Genomic DNA, 18788 nt, shown 5'->3' on the forward strand with positions numbered 1-18788 from the left:
CTTGCCGCGGTTGCTGGCTCATCGTCCGCCTCCCTCTCTGCTACTAACGCAGCACTAACCACTTGATTGGTTGCCGCTAGGTACAGCAGCAACTTCTCTTGTGGCTTAGGTGCGACAAGTATTGGAGTGGAGGACATGTACCTCTTCAAGTCCCGCAGCGCGGCCTCCGCTTCCGGAGTCCATTTCATTGGACCTGCCTTTTTCAATATTTTGAAAAACGGTAGGGCGTGCTCAGCAGACTTAGAGATAAACCTGCTGAGAGCAGCCACGCAACCGGCAAGCCTTCGCACATCCTTGACGCGCTTCGGTGCTTCAATCTGCTCGATGGCCTTGATCTTGTCGGGGTTGGCTTCAATTCCCCGCTGAGACACAAAGAACCCGAGAAGCTTGCCGGAAGGGACTCCAAACACGCACTTCTCGGGATTGAGCTTGAGGTTGATCCTGCGCAGATTTGCAAAAGTTTCATCTAAATCTTGGATCAGGGTAGCCTTGTCCTTGCTCTTGACCACTATATCATCCATGTAGGCTTCCACATTTTTGTGTATCTGTGTCTCAAAAGCGACATGGACTACCCTTGCAAATGTTGAACCAGCATTCTTCAACCCAAAGGGCATCCGTATAAAACAGTATGTGCCGCAAGGGGTGATAAATGCGGTTTTTTCCTCATCTTCTTCTGCCATGAAGATCTGATGGTATCCTGAGTATGCATCAAGAAATGAAAGCAAATCACATCCAGCTGTGGAGTCAACAATCTGGTCAATGCGCGGCAAGGGAAATGGATCTTTGGGACAAGCTTTATTGACATCAGTGAAGTCTATACAAAGCCTCCATTTCCCGTTTGCCTTGCGCACGACTACAGGATTGGCCAACCACGTGGGATGGAGCACTCCTCTGACAAGGCCTGCTGCTTCCAATTTCCTGATCTCTTCTGCAATGAACTCTTGGCGCTCCACCGCTTGCTTCCTGACTCTCTGCTTGACGGGCCGCGCATGAGGACAGACGGCAAGGTGGTGCTCGATTACTTTCCTGGGAACACCGGGGATATCAGACGGTTGCCATGCAAACACGTCGACATTCGCCCGCAGGAAAGCAACGAGCACGCTTTCCTATTTGGGGTCAAGCATGGCACTGATGGTGAAGGTACCACCAGTGCCGTCCTTCTTGGTGGGCACCTTCTTGGTCTCGGGTGGGGCTGCCATCGTCTTCTTGCACTTGCCGGTGGAGCTCGATGGTGCGTCCTCGACGGTAGCGCAGCACTCCGAAGAGGTGCGCTTGCCGGACTTTGTCTTCTTCTTCCCCCCGGGAGCTTCAGCGGCAAGTATGTTGTGATCAGCTGCGGCTGCTGCTTCCCGGTAGATTTTGTCGGCGCAGATAAGGGCATCCTTCTTGTCGCCGGGGATAGAGATGACACTTATCGGGCCTGGCATCTTGAGCATGTTGTATGCATAGTGAGAGGCTGCCATAAACTTGGCGAGCGCTGGACGGCCAAGGATCCCATTGTAGGGCAATGGAAAATCGGTAACGTCAAATGTGACCCTCTCAGTTCTGAAATTCATCTCGCTGCCAAATGTGACCGGCAGCGTGATCTTTCCCTTTGGCTTGCTTCTTCCCGGGCTGATTCCTTGGAATGTGCCGGTCTCCTCGAGCTCGCTGTCAGGGATCTGGAGTTTCTGAAGGACCGCGGAGGAGATCAGATTCAAGCCGGCCCCGCTGTCAACTAGCATCTTCGTGACCTGGAGGTTGCGGATAGTTGGTGAAACCAACATCGGCAAGCACCCGACCGCAGTTACGCGATCAGGGTGATCCTCAATGTCGAAGATGATAGGTGTGCTGGACCATTTCAGAGGCTTGCGTGACTCTAAGGATGGCTCTGCTGCATTCACTTCCCGCATCCACTGCTTGAGTTGGCGGTGCGAAGTATGCAGAGAAGCACCACCGTCAACGCACAGGACCTCTGTGGCTTTCTGAAATTCCTGCTCGTCGGCCTCGTCATCATCCTTGTCTTCGTCGTCATCGTCATCTTCATCCTTGTCGCGGCCGCGGGGAAGTCTGTCTCCTTGCCGCTGCTTGGCCTTGCCGCGGCGTCCTCCTCGGCCGAGACGTTTCTTGTCGGATCCACCAGCACCTTCCTGGGCCTTCTCCTTGTCGCGCCGCTCGTACTCAGCTTTCTGTAGCTCAACGAGCTGCTCAACCTTCTTGCAATTCTGGAGATCGTGACCCTTGGTGCGGTGGATCTTACAATACTGCTTGCCGGAGCCGTCCTGCTTGTCGGCGGCCGCCACGGGCTGGGCCTCCTTGTCGGAGCCACCAGCGTTAGCTTCCTTGGCGCCACCTCCGTTGCCGGTCTGCTCGACAGCTAGCACTTCCTTGCCCTTTTTCCTTCTGTTGTTCCGCCGCCGGCCTTTCCTTGTCGGGGCGGCATCCTCACTGTCAGATCCTCCTGCTCCTGTATCCTCTCCGGGGAGCCTCCTCCCCTCTTCAGCGCGTGCACACTTGTCGGCCAGGGCATAAAGCTCACTGACGTCTCTGATATCACACATCGCCATCTCCTCCCTCATCCTTCGGTTTCGCACGTTCTGATGGAACGCGCTAATGATCGCGGCGGGGTGGACGTCTGGGATGTTGTGCTGTACACGGCTGAATCTCTGAATGTACTTGCGCAGTGGCTCTCCTTCCTTCTGGGCGAGCAGATGAAGATCGCTTTCTTGGCCATGTGGTTTGTGGCCGCCTGTAAAGGTGCCGACAAACTGATGGCACAGATCAGCCCAGGAGGATATGGAGTTGTCCGGCAAGTGCATGAGCCAGGATCTGACATTGGGCTTGAGTACCAGCGGGAAGTAGTTGGCAAGGATCTTGTCGTCCCGTCCCCCGGCAGCCTGCACCGCGATGGTGTAGATGCTAAGAAACTCCGATGGATGCGTCTTGCCGTCGTACTTCTCTGGTACGTCTGGTTTGAAATTCTTTGTGCTGGGCCACTGGACTTGCCGCAGCTCACGGGTGAATGCAGGACAACCTACCGCGTACGGCAGATCGCCTGGTTCCCCTGGCGCATGCATGTCAACAGAGGGCCCAGCGCGCTTGTCGGATTGACGTCGCGCTTCTCTTCGGCGCTCGATGCGGGTTCGAGCGTCTTCTTGTTGTCGTTCATGGAGAACTTGGCGCTGGTCGCGACGAGCTCGTGGGTTCGACGACACGGTGGAGCCGCTGTCGGGGTGGACCCGGCGAGTCGGCGACTTTGGCCTTCGTAGTGGAGAGTGCATGGAAGTCGCACCTCCCCCGGTCTTGTTGCCATCGGCTCGCGTCCGGCTGTCCTGCCGCGGCAGCGAGGCGCTTGGTTGCCGCGCAGTGTCGCCGTTGGCGAAGCCGATGAGGCTCTGGATAGTGGCCCTCCATTCATCGGTCTTGTCCGCCGTCGGAGGATAATCCAGGAGTAGCTGGGCCCGCGCCAAGGCTTCCGCCGGCGTGGTGGGTGGCAGAGGTGAACGGTGCGAGGAACGGGACATGCTCGGACTCCTAACCAAGTTAGAAGGAGCAGTGTCCCGTCCAGGCGACCGCACCTCACTAGGGCCAGCATGCTGGCATGCATGCTGGTCTTGAACGCCACGCGAACCACCAGCTTGATCTTGGGCTAGCAGACGTATGGTGCTGCGAACGCTATGACGCTGCTGGTCCCGCCCTTCCTGAGATGGGCGCGGTGGGCGTATGGACGCCGAGGTCTGCGCGGCCTTGTCCTTGGACTTGGCAGCGCTGTGGGCACCCTCGTCGATGTCCATTCTTCCGCCGGCGTCCACTCCACCGTCCGCCTGCTCCGGAGGTGGTGGAAGCGACGCAGACGGGGCTGTTGCCCCCGAAGCCTTCTTATTCGGTGGCATGTCGGTGAAGACGATGAAGATTTAGCTCGCGTGCACGCCGGATCGGGTTCGCACGATCTCGACGCCCCCTACCTGGCGCGCCAGAGATGTCCGGGATGCTGATTCCACCAACACCTATGGGGACAGGGCCCCTTTCGGTTCGGCGGGGGGCGGAGGTCGCACAAAGAGCGGATCGAGGCGGTACACGCGAGCGGTTTTTACCCAGCTTCGGGCCGCACGGATGCGTAAAACCCTACTGCTGCTTGTTTGAGTGTATTGAATTCTTGCTCAGGAGCGACGGACGCTGCCAGACTGAGCGTGAGAGTGTTCCTGGTGTTGAATGAGCCGAACTGGCCGAACTAGCTGAACCCCTTCTACGTTGCGCCTGGGCCTCCTTTTATACTCTCAAGGGGTCACCGACAGGGGGCAACGTAGACAAGAAGGGTAAAAATGGAAAAGGACGCGGTAGGTGCAGCTACAGCTACTGTGGATACAGTGCACCCTACCTAACTCTGACGGCAGGGGACAAGGGCATTAAATGCCTGTCTGAGTTGCTTAAACAATGCAAAAAGTGACCGTTAGGAGCGCCACCGTTTGCCACGATGGCCTTCTCTTCATCTCCGCTTGCCACCTCGCACCCCTAGCTGCACAGCCTCCTGCCACGTGTGCTTGGGAGAGTCCTAGAGCGACACGTTAGCAGGTGTGCTGGAGCGCAGGCACGAAGTGGGGGTTTCCCGCGGCAAGGAGTTGTGTTTGGGAGCTTGCCGCTCACCGGGCCTTGACGGGACGCAGGACGCGTCACGGCAAGCTTCCTTGGTATGCCTTGCGTGGCCTTCCCGACAAGCTCCTCTTGCCGGGGTCTTGTCTCTTCCCGGCAAGCTCCTCTTGCCGGGGCCTGGGTTGGCCTTCCCGGCAAGCTCCTCTTGCCGGGGCCTTGGTTTGAGTACTTTGTTCTTGAATGGTCTTCAAGGGAGCCACGGAGGGTCTTGGCGGTCACCCGGCAAGCCTTGCTGCGGGATGCTGCGACTGCCCGTGCGCAAGTTCGGGGTACTAGGGTACCCCTACTCTAGTACACCGACAACGTCCGTGACAAGTAGATCGAAACGATTCTGCATCTACTACTATTACTCCACTCATCGACCGCTATCCAGCATGCATCTAGAGTATTAAGTTAAAAACAGAGTAACGCTTTAAGCAAGATGACATGATGTAGATGGATAAATTCATGCAATATGATAAAAAACATCTTGTTATCCTTGATGGCAACAATACAATACGTGCCTTGCTGCCCCTTCTGTCACTGGGTAAGGACACCGCAAGATTGAACCCAAAGCCATGCACTTCTCCCATTTCAAGAACTACCAATCTAGTTGGCCAAACCAAACGGATAATTCGAAGAGACTTGCAAAGATAACTCAATCATACATAAAAGAATTCAGAGAAGAATCAAATATTTTCCATAGATAATACTGGATCATAAACCCACAATTCATCGGTCTCAACGAACACACCGCAAAAAGAAGATTACATCGAATAGATCTCCACAAGAGAGGGGGAGAACATTGTATTGAGATCCAAAAAGAGAGAAGAAGCCATCTAGCTACTAGCTATGGACCCGAAGGTCTGAAGTAAACTACTCACACTTCATCGGAGGGGCTATGGTGATGATGTAGAAGCCCTCCATGGTGGATGCCCCCTCCGAAGGAGCTCCGAAACAGGCCCCAAGATGGGATCTCGTGGATACAGAAGGTTGTGGCGGTGGAATTAGGTTTTTGGCTCCTGTTCTGATCATACATGGATACATAGGTATATATAGGAGGAAGGAGTACGTCGGTGGAGCTCCGAGGGGCCCACGAGGTAGGGGGGTGCGCCCAGGGGGGGAGGGCACACCCTCCACCCTTGTGACCGCCTCGTGGCTTTCTTGACGGAGGGTCCAAGTCTCCTGGATCTTATCTGATGAGAAAATCACGTTCGCGAAGGTTTCATTCCGTTTGGACTCCGTTTGATATTCTGTTACTTTGAAATACTGAAAAAAGCAAAAAGCAGCAATTCTGGGCTAGGCCTCCGGTTAATAGGTTAGTCCCAAAAATAATATAAAAGTGGAAAATAAAGCCCATTATAGTCCAAAACAGTAGATAAAGTAGCATGGAGCAATCAAAAATTATAGATACGTTGGAGACGTATCAGGTCCATCTATTGGTTATTGACCATAGAGGTGTCTCAGTCATATCTGCATAATTCTTGAACCCGCAAGGTCTACACACTTAACATCTGGCGACGATATAAGTATAGATGAGTCATTATGGTGGTTACCGAAGGTTGTTCGGTGTCCCGGATGAGATCCCGGACGTAACGAGGAACTCTGGAATGGTCCGGAGATGAATATTGATATATTAGATGAAGGGTATTGGAGTCCGGAATTGTTCCGGGGGTACCGGGTGATGACCAGCATCACCGAAAGGGGTTTCGGGGGGCCCCGGCAAGTGTTGGGGGGCCCATGGGCCAAGGGGAGGGGGCAAACCAGCCCACTAAGGGGTTGAGCGCCCCCCTCACCCCATCAACCAGGAGGGTTGGGGGCTCCCCCTAGGGCTTCCCACCTCCCTGCTTGGGGGGCAAGTCACCCTAGGGGAGATCCCATCTGCCCTGGCCGCCGCCCCCCTAGGGGAAACCCTAGGGGTGCCACCCCCTCCTCCCTTCCCTATATATAGAGAGGTAGAGAGAGGGCAGCCACACACCCTTGAGCACATCTCCACGCCACGGTGCTGCCTCTCCTCTCCCTCGCATCCCTCTTCCTCTCCGTAGTGCTTAGCGAAGCTCTGTAGAGATTCTGCTACCACACCGTCGTGCTACCGGAGGACTCGAGCTAGTACTTCACCATCACTCACTGGATTAAGGAGGTGCAGGCGTCATCAAGCCGTACGTGTGTTGAACGCGGAGGCGCCTTCCGTTCGACACTTGGATTGGGAGTTCGCGGGACGGATCATGATTGGATCACGAAGACGTTTGACTACATCAACTGCGTTTCTTAAAGCTTCCGCTTAGGGATATACAAGGGTATGTAGACCCAATCTCTCCTCTCATGGATGGTCATCTCCTAGATTGGATCTTGGTGAGTGTAGAAATTTTTTTGTTTCCCATGCAACGTTCCCCAACAACAACTCCTTGAGCGTCACATTACTCTCACCACCGACATTGAGTCCTGTGACTGTGACAAGACACAAGATGGATTCAACTTGACTAAGTGATTTCTCGTGGACAAATTGTTTCATGCTCTTGCTCCATATCATCACCAAATTGTGTGGGACATAAGGAAACATCATGGATTCAAGGAAATGACTCTGGATGACATCATATCCACCTTTCAACTATTCGAAGAATCCAAGGCAAGTGCTATAAAACATCTTGGCATGCATGGTACCTCAACATCAAAGATCAATCTTGCTTTGAAGGCCAAGCATGTATGTGAGGACGAGCAAAGTGAAGAAGAATAAGAAGAAGAAGAAGATGATGATGATGAAGATGGTAATGAGATTGACTCCGACGAGAGCCCTTCATATATGAAGACATTTCCCTCTTTGTCAAGAAGTTTAGCGCAGGAAAATTCAAGGGAAGATTCCAGAAGAAGAAAGTGAGTAAGTGCTACAACTATGAAGAAACCAACCACTTCTCCAATGATTGCACTTATGAAAGAGAGAAGACAAACAAGGTTTCCCAAGACCTTTCCTAAGAAGTAGTTGCCAAATCCTCTGAACTCCAAGCTCAAGAAGAGAGATGGGAAAAGCAATGGTTGCCCATGAAGAATCCGATCTGGATGATGTTGGTGGTGCTGCCGGAGTAGCTCAAGATTCTCAAAACACCTTGAGGCTAGTCAACAAGAGTCGTGATGTTGTCACCTACAACTACATGAAAGATTACAAGGGCAACGCTCACAAGTGCTTAATGGCAAAGGCCATGGTAGAAGATGGATAGGACCAAAACTCTCCTGACAAGGTCAAGGTAGTCCCACATTCAGATCCTCCTCTTTTCACTCCGTCTATTCCTTGTGATGAGTATCTTGAGGCAAAGGATAATTATGATGATGATGATATATGTCGGATTACGGGTTCCACAAACCCTTGAGAGGTTCGAACTCTGGGGTGCGTGTGGAAATCTCAACCTACCCAGCCTGCCTACTTGCGATTCTCCCAAGCCTAGCGTGACGAGCTTGAAGAGACAAAGAGACACATCAGTTTATCCTGGTTCAGGCCACCTTGCGGTGTAATACCCTACTCCAGCGTTTTGGTGGATTGCCTCGAGGGGCTGAGGATGAACTACTACAGTGGATGAACTGGCCTTAGGAGGTGAGGTGTTCTTGAGCTCAAGAGAGCTGGTGGGATGTGAACTAGATCAGATGAGAATGGATCCAACCCGGCCTCCCTCTATGGTGGTGGCTAAGTCCTATTTATAGTGGCCTTGGTCCTCTTCCCAAATGTTGGCGGGAAGGGATCCCACAGCGGCCGGATTTGAAAGGGGACACGTAGTATAGCTTATCCTGACAAAAGTAGTCTTCGCCTGCGAAAAACCCGTGGTCGTGACGCTGCGGTGGGCTCGGTGATGACCTCCGTCCTGCCGTCCTGGCGGTCTTGGTCTTGTTGCACCAGAATGGAAACCTTTGGCTGATTCCTCGAGACTCCACGCCTGCGGCTTGCCTCCCTTGCACCGAAGAGGAAACTGGTGCTCTGCACCCGCTGGCGCCCTCCTGGCACCCGCCTGGCCTTGGTCGTCATGGCTCATGTCAGCTGAGCCTCGTGAGGTGCACCTTGCATAGAACTCTCCGCCCCTCGGGAGCCAGCCTGAAGAGGCGGATCCCTCGGGGGTCTTGGCATCGTCCGCCTTGCGAGGCTTGGCCCCTCGCGAAGGTCTTGAGCTGTTGATGTCAAAGCTGGGCCGTACCAGGCCGTCGATGGAGCCATGTGGTGGGCTGCAGGCAGGCAAATCTGGATACCCCCATATCCAGGACGCCGACAATATAGATGATCCTATGCTTGCTAAACTAAATAAGTTCATGTGCTCCCTTAAAGGAAAGAAGCTCACTATGTTTCATATTCTTATGGAGATGGTGAGTAAGCACACCATCACTATTAAAGAACTCGAAACCCTCGACACCGAGGAAAAGGAAAAGTATGAAATCCTTGAGCGGAAAGTCCAATATGAGGAAGCACGGAATGATGAACTATGCTTAAAAATTGGTGCAAACACTGATGCTCATGCTAAAGAACTTGCCTCCTTGAAAAAGGCCAAGAACTCTTAAGGAGTTTATGAATGATAAAATTAAGCTTGTGGAATCTCATGCTTCTCTCTCTAAGGACTGTGTGCTTCTATCCCTCAAGACTAAGAAAAAGGAGCTCACCCTTCTTACAAAGAGCTTTGAGATGCTCAAACTTACTTATCTTGAAACTCCAGCCAAGGTTTACTCTTCACCTATTATCAATGTTGATGCTTGTACTACTAACTCTAGTGAGGGCCTAGCATTTAGTCTTGAGGAAAACCGCTTTCTAAAGGCACAACTCGAGAGAGGACTCGTGACATGTGCTCAAGGACAAAAGAACCTTAATGAGGTATTGAGCCAACACAATGAGGTGTTTGCCAAGGAAGGCCTCGGGTTTGACCCAAGCACAAGCAAGAAGAGGACGTCTTCTCAAAAGTGCACCACCCCTCTCAAAGAGGCATTTACACGTGAAGGGCACAAGGAGGAAGGTAAGGTTGTGAGTGGGAAGGCTACTAGGGGCATGCCCACTCTCAACAAGCCAAAAGAGTTCATGCCTCCATCCTATGTACTTCGTAAAACAAAGGATGGAGAGGTTTATGCGAAAGTTGTTGATCCTCGTAATGCAATCCGGTTTTATGCTATTTGGTTCTCTGAGACCCTCGTGACTAACTTGAGAGGTCCGATTGCAAAATGGGTGCCTCTAACCAAGTCATAAATTGTGTGTAGGTTGCTTTCTCTGGTGGAGTAAAATGGGTGATTGATAGTGGATGCACCAACCATATGACCAGAGATAGAAAATTGCTTTTTGATTTCATGGAAGCTATTCAACCATTATGAGCATTATGTTTGGTGGAGGATCAAAAGAACAGGTACTCGGGTTGGGAAAGGTAGCTATCACAAATGACATGTCTCTTGCAAATGCCATGCTTGTCCAATCCCTTAAATACCATTTGCTTTCCGTTCGCCAATTGGCTTCTGTTTGTTATGATACACTATTTGGACTAACGGGTGTGAAAGTCTTTAAGAGAGATACTCTCTAAGTGGCCTTTGTTGGAGAGTTGGATGGCAACCTTTACACGGTTGATTTCTCGAAAGAGAGCACATTCCATGCTACTTGTCTAATGGCCAAGGCCGGCAAGGGGTGGCTATGGCATCGCAGGCTAGCCCATGTCGGCATGAGAAATCTTCAAGATCTCTTAAAGGGTAATCACATCCTTGGACTAACCAATGTCTCTTTTGAGAAAGATCGTGTGTGTAGTGCATGCATAGCTGGGAAGCAACATCAATCAAAGCACCCACCCAAGGATATTGTATCTACCTCAAGGCCTTTGGAGCTCCTTCATGTTGATCTTTTTGGGCCTCCTTCATGGGATAGTCTTGGTGGGAAAAAGTATGGACTTGTAATTGTTGATGATTACTCAAGATACACATGGGTGTTTTTCCTCAAGTCCAAGGACGAGATGAAAATCACATTCATTGATTTTGCCAAGCAAGCCCAATGCAAGTTTGACAAAGAAATCTTGGCAATAAGAAGTGATAATGGCTCCGAGTTCAAGAACTACACATTGGAAGAATTTCTTAGTGGTGAAGGAATTGAGCATCAATACTCTGCACCCTACACTCCTCAACAAAATGGTGTAGCCGAGAGTAAGAACCGTACTCTTGTGGAAATGGCAAGGTCCATGTTGGATGTATACAAGTCACCACATAGTTTTTGGCCGAGGCTGTCAACACCGCATGCCATGCATCAAACTAGCTCTTCCTCCGCACGTTATTGGAGAAGACTCCATATGAGCTCCTAACCGGGAACAAGCCAAATGTCAAGTACTTTCGTGTATTTGGGTGCAAGTGCTTCATCCTCAACAAGAGAGAACGGTTAGGAAATTTCAATTCAAAACAATTGAGGGGATATTTGTTGGTTATGGGTCAAACTCTCATGCCTATAGAGTCTACAACAAATGCAATGGATGTGTTGTAGAAACTTGGGACATTTCTTCATGCTCTTGCTCCATATCATCACCAAATGGTGTGGGACATAAGGCAACATCATGGATTCAAGGAAATGACTCTGGATGACATCATATCCACCTTTCAACTATTCGAAGAATCCAAGGCAAGTGCTACAAAACATCCTGGCATGCATGGTACCTCAACATGAAATATCAATCTTACTTTGAAGGCCAAGCATGTATGTGAGGAAGAGCAAAGTGAAGAAGAAGAAGAAGATGATGAAGATGAAGATGGTGATGAGGTTGACTCCGATGAGAGCCCTTCATATATATGAAGACATTACCCTCTTTGTCAAGAAGTTTAGTGCAGGAAAATTCAAGGGAAGATTCCAGAAGAAGAAAGTGAGAAAGTGCTTCAACTGTGAAGAAACCAACCACTTCTCCAATGATTGCCCTTATGAGAAGAGACAAGACAAACAAGGTTTCCCAAGACCTTTCCTAAGAAGAAGTTGCCAAATCCTCTGAACTCCAAGCTCAAGAAGAGAGATGGGAAAAGCAATGGTTGCCTATGAAGAATCCGATCTGGATGATGTTGGTGGTGTTGCCGGAGTAGCTCAAGATTCTCAAAACACCTTGAGGCTAGTCAACAAGAGTCGTGATGTTGTCACTTACAACTACATGAAAGATTACAAGGGCAACACTCACAAGTGCTTAATGGCAAAGGCCATGGTAGAAGATGGATAGGACCAAAACTCTCCTGATAAGGTCAAGGTAACCCCACATTCAGATCCTCCTCTTTTCACTCTGTCTACTCCTTGTGATGAGTATCTTGATGCGGAGGATAATTATGATGATGATGATATATGTAGGATTACGGGTTCCGCAAACCCGTGAGAGGTTCGAACTCTGGGGTGCGTGCGGAAATCTCAACCTACCCAGCCTGCCTACTTGCGATTCTCCCAAGCCTAGCATGACGAGCTCGAAGAGACAAAGATACACATCAGTTTATCTTGGTTTGGGCCACCTTGCGGTGTAATACCCTACTCCAGTGTTTTGGTGGATTGCCTCGAGGGGCTGAGGATGAACTAGTACAGTGGATGAACTGGCCTCAGGAGGTGAGGTGTTCTTGAGCTCAAGAGAGCTGGTGTGATGTGAACTAGATCAGATGAGAATGGATCCGACCCGGCCTCCATCTATGGTGGTTGCTAAGTCCTATTTATAGTGGCCTTGGTCCTCTTCCCAAATGTTGACGAGAAGGGATCCCACAATGGTAGGATTTGAAAGGGGACAAGTAGTACAGCTTACCCTGACAAAAGTAGTCTTCGCCTGCGAAAAGCCCCTGGTCGTGACATTGTGGTGGGCTTGGTGATGACCTTCGTCCTGCCATCCTGGTGGTCTTGGTCTTGTTGCACCAGAATGGAAACCTTTGGCTAATTCCTTGGGACTCCGTGCCTGCGGCTTGCCTCCCTTGCACCGAAGAGGAAATTGGCGCTCTGCACCCGCTGGCGCCCGCGTGGCCTTGGTCGTCATGGCTCACGTCAGCTGAGCCTCATGAGGTGCACCTTGCATATAACTCTCCACCCCTCAGGAGCCAGCCTGAAGAGGCCAATCCCTCGGGGGTCTTGGCATCGTCCGCCTCGCGAGGCTTGGCCCCTCGCGAGGGTCTTGAGCTGTTGATGTCGAAGCTTGGCCGTACCAGGCCGTCGATAGAGCCACGTGGTGGGCCGCAGGAAGGCAAGTCTGGATACCCCCATATCCAGGACGCCGACAATATAGATGATCCTATGCTTGCTAAAATAAATAAGTTCATGTGCTCCCTTAAAGGAATGAAGCTCACTATGTTTCATATGCTTATGGAGATGGTGAGTAAGCACACCATCAGAACTCGAAACACTCGTTACCGAGGAAAAGGAAAAGTATGAAATCCTTGAGCGGAAAGTCCAATACGAGGAAGCACGGAATGATGAACTATGCTTAAAAATTGGTGCAAACACTTGATACGTCTCCATCGTATCTATAATTTTTGATAGTTCCATGCTATTATATTACCCGCTTTGGATGTTTATGGGCTTTACTTTACACTTTTATATCATTTTTGGGACTAACCTACTAACCGGAGGCCCAACCCGAATTGCTGTTTTTTTGCCTATTTCAGTGTTTCGAAGAAAAGGAATATCAAACGGAGTCCAAACGGAATGAAACCTTCGGGAGCGATCTTTTTGGAACAAACGTGATCCATGGGACTTGGAGTGGACGTCAAGCAACAGAGGAGGTGGCCACGAGGGTGCCCGGCGCGCCCCCTACAAGTGGGTGCGCCCCCACCCTTATGGCCCCCTCGAGCGTCCACCGACCTACTTCTTCCTCCTATATATACCCAAGTACCCTGAAACCATCGAGGAGCACCACGAAAAACTATTTCCACCGCAGTAACCTTATGTATCAGCGAGATCCCATCTTGGAGCCTTCGCCGACGCTCCGCCAGAGGGGGAATCGACCACGGAGGGCCTCTACATCATCTCCAAGGCCCTTCCGATGAGTTGTGAGTAGTTTACCACAGACCTTCGGGTCCATAGTTATTAGCTAGATGGCTTCTTCTCTCTCTTTGATTCCCAATACAAAGTTCTCCTTGATCTCCTTGGAGATCTATTCGATGCAACTCTTTTTGTGGTGTGTTTGTCGAGATCAGATGAATTGTGGGTTTATGATCAAGTTTATCCATGAGAAATATTTGAATCTCCTCTGAATTCTTTTATGTGTGATTAAGTTATCTTTGCAAGTCTCTTTGAATTATCAGTTTGGTTTGGCCTAATAGATTGATCTTTCTTGCAATGGGAAAAGTGCTTAGCTTTGGGTTCAATCTTGCGGTGTCCTTTCCTAGTGACAGCAGGGGCAGCAAGGCATGTATTGTATTGTTGCCATCGAGGATAAAAAGATGGGGTTTGTATCATATTGCATGAGTTTATCCCTCTACATCATGTCATCTTTCTTAAAGCGTTACTCTGTTCTTATGAACTTAATACTCTAGATGCATGCTGGATAGCGGTCGATGTGTGGAGTAATAGTAGTAGATGCAGGCAGGAGTCGGTCTACTTGTCACTGACGTGATGCCTATATACATGATCATGCCTAGATAATCTCATAATTATTCGCTTTTCTATCAATTGCTCGACAGTAATTTGTTCACCCACCGCAATACTTATGCTATCTTGAGAGAAGCCACTAGTGAAGCCTATGGCCCCTGAGTCTATCTTTTATCATATAAGCTGTCAATCTACTTTTATTTGCATCTTTACTTTTCCAATCTATATCATAAAAATACCAAAAATATTTATCTTATCATATTATCTCTATCAGATCTCACTTTCGCAAGTGGTAGTGAAGGGATTGACAACCCCTTTATTGCGTTGGTTGCGAGGTTCTTGTTTGTTTGTGTAGGTGCATGGGACTTCTGAGGATCCTCCTACTGGATTGATACCTTGGTTCTCAAAAACTGAGGGAAATACTTACGCTACTTTGCTGCATCACCCTTTCCTCTTCAAGGAAAACCAACGCAAGCTCAAGACGTAGCAAGAAGGATTTCTGGCGCCGTTGCCAGGGAGGTCTTCGCTCAAGTCAAGACATACCAAGTACCCATCAGAAACTCATCTCCCTCGCATTACATTATTTGCCATTTTCCTCTCGTTTTCCTCTCCCCCACTTCACCCTTGCCGTTTTATTCGCCCTCTCTTTCCCAATCTCCTCTCTCTTTGGCTTGCCTTTTTTTTGCTTGTGTGTTGGATTGTTTGTCATGATGGCGCAAGATAATACCAAATTGTGTGACTTTTCCAATACCAATAATAATGATTTCCTTAGTACTCCGATTTCTCCTCTTAATGATATTGAGTCTTGTAAAATCAATGCTGCTTTGCTGAATCTTGTTATGAAAGATCATTTCTCCGGCCTTCCTAGTGAAGATGCCGCTACCCATCTAAACAACTTTGTTGATTTGTGTGAGATGCAAATGAAAAAAGATACGAATAATGATATCGTTAAATTGAAGTTATTTCCGTTTTCACTTAGAGATTGTGCTAAAATTTGGTTTTCGTCTTTGCCTAAGAATAGTATTGATTCATGGAACAAGTGCAAAGATGCTTTTATCTCTAAGTATTTTCCTCCCGCTAAGATTATCTCTCTTAGGAACGATATTATGAATTTTAAACAACTTGATCATGAGCATGTTTCCCAATCTTGGGAAAGAATGAAATTGATGATTCACAATTGCCCTACTCATGGTTTGAATTTATGGATGATCATACAAATTTTTTATGCCGGATTGAATTTTGCTTCTAGAAATCTTTTAGATTCGGCCGCGGGAGGCACTTTTATGGAAATCACATTAGGAGAAGCTACTAAACTCCTTGATAATATTATGGCTAATTATTCTCAATGGCACACCGAAAGATCTACTAGTAAAAAAGTGCATGCTATAGAAGAAATTAATGTTTTGAGTGGAAAGATGGATGAACTTATGAAATTGTTTGCTACTAAGAGTGCTCCTATTGATCCCAATGATATGCCTTTCTCTACTTTGATAGAGAATAATAATGAATCTATGGATGTGAATTTTGTTGGTAGGAATAATTTTGGTAACAATGCTTATAGAGGAAACTTTGCTTCTAGACCGTTCCCTAGTAATTCCTCTAATAATTCTGGTAATTCCTACAACAATTCGTATGGTAATTTTAATAAGACGCCCGCTGATTTTGATAATAGCATTAAAGAATTTATGATCTCTCAAAAGAATTTTAATGCTTTGCTTGAAGAAAAATTGCTTAAAGTTGACGATTTGGCTAGGAACCTTGATAGACTTTCGCTTGATGTTGATTCTTTGAAACTTAGATATACTCCTCCTAAGCATGATATCAATGAGTCTCTCAAAGCTATGAGAATTTCCATTGATGAGTGCAAAGAAAGAACCGCTAGATTGCATGCTAAGAAAGATTGCTTTGTAAAAGCGTGTTCTTCTAGTTTCCATGAAAATAATGATGAAGATCTAAAACTTATTGATGTGTCCCCTATTAAATCTTTGTTTTGCAATATGAATCTTAAAAATGATGGGACTGGAGATGAGTCAACTTTAGTTAAAAGGCGTCCCAATGATTCGGAGTTTGTAGATCTTGATGCTAAATTTGGTAAAAGTGGGATTGGAGAGGTCAAGACTTTAAATAGCATTGAACCCACTATCTTAGATTTCAAGGAATTTAATTATGATAATTGTTCTTTAATAGATTGTATTTCCTTGTTGCAATCCGTGTTGAATTCTCCTCATGCTTATAGTCAAAATAAAGCTTTTACCAAACATATTGTTGATGCCTTGATGCAATCTTATGATGAAAAACTTAATTTGGAAGTTTCTATACATAGAAAACTTTATGATGAGTGGGAACCTACTATAAAGATTAAAATTAAATATCATGAGTGTTATGCTTTATGTGATTTGGGTGCTAGTGTTTCCATGATTCCGAAAACTCTATGTGATATTCTAGGTTTCCATGATTTTGATGATTGCTCTTTAAATTTGCACCTTGCGGATTCCACCATTAAGAAACCTATGGGAAGGATAAATTATGTTCTTATTGTTGCAAATATGAACTATGTGCCCGTAGATTTTATCGTTCTTGACATAGATTGAAATCTTTCTTGTCCTATTATTTTTGGTAGACCTTTCCTTAGAACGATTGGTGCGATTATTGATATGAAGGAAGGGAATATTATATTCCAATTCCCATTAAGGAAATGCATGGAGCACTTTCAAAGAAAGAAAGTTAAATTACCTTATGAATCTATCTTGCAAGCTACTTATGAATTGAGTGCCAAAGATGGCAATACTTAGATCTATCCTCGCTTTTATGCCTAGCTTGGGGCGTTAAACAATAGCGCTAGTTGGGAGGCAACACAATTTTGTTTTTTATTTTTGTTTTTGCTTCTGTTTAGTAATAAATTTTTCATCTAGCTTCTGTTTAGATGTGTTTTCATGTTTTAATTAGTGTTTGTGCCAAGTAGAACCTATAGGATAACCTACAGTCATAGTTAATTTGATTCTGCTGAAAAACAGAAACTTTGCACGCACAAAAATAATTTTAGTAATTCATAGAAACGTGATTTTGCGTTGATTCTTTTTGATGTAGATCAATATACAAATTGACCAGGACTTCCTATTTTGGTAGGATTTTTAGAGTTCCAGAAGTATTCGAGAGTTACATATTGCTACAGACTGTTCTGATTTTGACAGATTCTGTTTTTCGTGTGTTGTTTGCTTATTTTGATGCATCTATGGCTAGTATGTAGGGGTATGAACCATATAGAAGTTGGAATACAGTAGGTTTAACACCAATATAAATAAAAAATGAATTCATTATAGTACCTTATGTGGTGGTTTTGCTTTCTTGCACTAACGGAGCTTATGAGATTTCCTGTTGAGTTTTGTGTTGTGAAGTTTTCATGTTTTGGGTAAAGATTTGATGGATTATGGAATAAGGAGTGACAAGAGCCTAATCTTGGGGATGCCCATGGCCCCCCAAGATATTCAAGGATAACCAAAAGCCTAAGCTTGGGGATGCCCCGGAAGGCATCCCCTCTTTCGTCTTCGTCTATCAGTAACTTCACTTGGAGCTATATTTTTATTCGCCACATGATATATGTTTTGCTTGGAGCGTCTTGTATGATATTAGTCTTTGCTTTTTAGTTTACCACAATCATACTTGCTGTACACACCTTTTGGGAGAAGCCCACTTGATTAGAATTTATTAGAATACTCTATGTGCTTCACTTATATCTTTTGAGCTAGATAGTTTTGCTCTAGCGCTTCACTTATATCTTTTAGAGCATGGCAGTGGCTTGATTTTGTAGAAATTGTTGATCTCTCATGCTTAAATTATATTATTTTGAGAGTCTCTTAGAACAACATGGTATTTGCTATGGTTATAAAATTGGTCCTAGAATGATGGGCATCCAAGTTGGGTATAATAAAAACTATCATAGAAAGTGAATTGGATGCTATGATACTTTTGATACTTGGTAATTGTTTTGAGATATAGATGTGGTAATATTAGAGTCATGCTAGTTGGGTGATTATGAATTTAAAGAATACTTGTTTTGAAGTTTGTGATTCCCGTAGCATGCACGTATGATGAACCGCTTTGTGATGAAGTTGGAGCACAATTTTATTTATTGATTGTCTTATGAGTGGCGGTCGGGGACGAGCGATGGTCTTTTCCTACCAATCTATCCCCCTAGGAGCACGCATGTAGTACTTTGTTTTCAATGGCTTGTAGATTTTTGCAATAAGTATATGAGTTCTTTATGACTAATGTTGAGTCCATGGATTATACGCACTCTCACCCTTCCACCATTGCTAGCCTCTCTTATGCCGCACAACTTTCACCGGTACCATACACCCACCATATACCTTCCTCAAAACAGCCACCATACCTACCTATTATGGCATTTCCATAGCCATTCCGAGATATATTGCCATGCAACTTTCCACCGTTCCGTTTATATGACACGCATCATCATCATATTGCTCTTTGCATGATCATGTAGTTGACATCGTATTTGTGGCAAGGCCACCTTCATAATTTTCATACATGTTACTCTTGATTCATTGCATATCCCGGTACACCGCCGGAGGCATTCATATAGAGTCATATATTGTTCTAAGTATTGAGTTGTAATCTTGAGTTGTAAGCAAATAATAGT

The sequence above is a fragment of the Triticum dicoccoides genome, chromosome 1B, assembly GCF_002162155.2.
Source record: "Triticum dicoccoides isolate Atlit2015 ecotype Zavitan chromosome 1B, WEW_v2.0, whole genome shotgun sequence".
Classification (NCBI taxonomy): Eukaryota; Viridiplantae; Streptophyta; class Magnoliopsida; order Poales; family Poaceae; genus Triticum; species Triticum dicoccoides.